General features: G+C 36.3%; 1 non-coding gene across 1 annotated transcript; it reads right to left on the bottom strand.

Annotated features, from left to right (window-relative positions):
* Positions 1-779: 779 nt before the first annotated feature.
* On the bottom strand, positions 780-886 carry LOC128287484 (small nucleolar RNA R71). Its single transcript, XR_008278184.1, has one exon. It is a non-coding gene; the product is annotated as a small nucleolar RNA R71 (small nucleolar RNA).
* Between the last annotated feature and the right edge of the window lie 765 nt (positions 887-1651).

Below are 1651 nucleotides of genomic sequence, written 5' to 3'. Positions count from 1 at the left end.
CAAAATGATCCCTATGAAAACAATTTCATTTATCACTTTATTACTTGATTCGATGTGTATACTTGCATAATTCACATATCATTTCACACGCAATAAGTTTTTGGCTCTATTACCGGGGATCGGCAATTTGGTTAAATTTGGTTTTGTTAATTTCATTTTTTTCTTAGTTTTAGCTAACTTAATTGTATTTAATTTCTGTAGGTTTGCCACTAGTTTATGAGAAGAGGCATTCCTATTAATGAAGAGTATCCTTTTGACCCAAAGATTGAACGAACTTTGCGGAGGAGGTGAAAAGAATTATGTGATATAGCTAGGAAAGGGAATGATCCTGTCCTGAATGATCCTTGTCTCAATAATGATCCAATTGGTCAGGATGTTAATTCTCTTATTCATCTTGTGATAGATGATTGAGATACACCAATTAGGGAACATGTTGTTCCAATTGTGGATTATTTGAATCCAGGAATAGTAAGACCAGACATACAAGCTCAGCAATTTGAGTTGAAATCGGTAATATTTTAGATGTTCCAAATAGTAGGATAGTTTGGTGGATTATCCACTGAAGATTCGAGACTGCATTTAAGACTTTTTCCAGAAGTCTGTGACTTGTTTAGATAAAATGGTGTTCCTGTAGAGGCTTTGCAGCTTAAATTGTTTCTATATTCTTTGAGAGATCGTGCAAGAGCATGACAAAATGCTTTGCCATCGGGATTGTGACATCATGGAATGATCTTTGCTAGATATTTTTGATACGATATAATCCACCAAATATGAATGCCAAGCCTAGAAATGACATCACATCTTTTTGACAATCGGAGGATAAAATGTTATATGAAGCTTGGGAACGATTTAAAGAATTACTTCAAGAATGTCTAATGCATGGATTTAAGCACTGGACACAAATGAAGATATTTTATAATGGGTTGAATGTGCAAACGAGGATGGTAGTTGATGCTTCTGACGATAGTACCTTGTTGGATAAATCTTATAATGAAGTACATGAGATTTTGGAAAAGATTGCCAACAATGATTATCAATATCCTACAACGAGAGTTGGGACGGGTAAAAAAGTTGTTGGTACCATGAATGTAACACCCCGAACCCGAGACCATCGCCGGTGTCGGACACGAGGGGTTAGCAAGCCAAGTTCACTTGTTTTGCCCATCCATTGGACATTTCCAGTCAGGCTGGAAAAACTGCGTCACTGTCGCCTTAAAAATCATATCTCTAGTTTCAAAACTCGGAAACTGGTTTCGTAAATTTTCCCTGAATTTAGACTCATATATCCATCCATGGATTTATTTCTAGAATTTTTGGTCGGGCCAATTGGTACAGTTTATTAGTTAAAGTCACCCATGTTACAGGGATTGACTGCTCTGACCTTCGCGCGGTATAACTTGAATATCTCTCTGTACAGGGCTTTAATGCTGGTGCCGTTTGTTTCTAATGAAACTAGACTCAAAATGGAATCTGTAAATATAAGGTATGTCTCCTAATTCTTTCTGGATAATTTATAGTAAATTTTAAAGTTGCGACAGGGAACCCAGAAACCGTTCTGGCCCTGTCTTACAATAGCTTTAATATCTCTTAACATGTAACTCCTATGACCATTTCGTTTCTTCCATATGAAAATAGACTCATCAATGTTCAT

Source organism: Gossypium arboreum, chromosome 13, assembly GCF_025698485.1.
Source record: "Gossypium arboreum isolate Shixiya-1 chromosome 13, ASM2569848v2, whole genome shotgun sequence".
Taxonomy (NCBI): Eukaryota; Viridiplantae; Streptophyta; class Magnoliopsida; order Malvales; family Malvaceae; genus Gossypium; species Gossypium arboreum.
The sequence above is the reverse complement of the archived record's forward strand: the minus strand, read 5'-3'. Positions and strand labels throughout refer to the sequence as shown.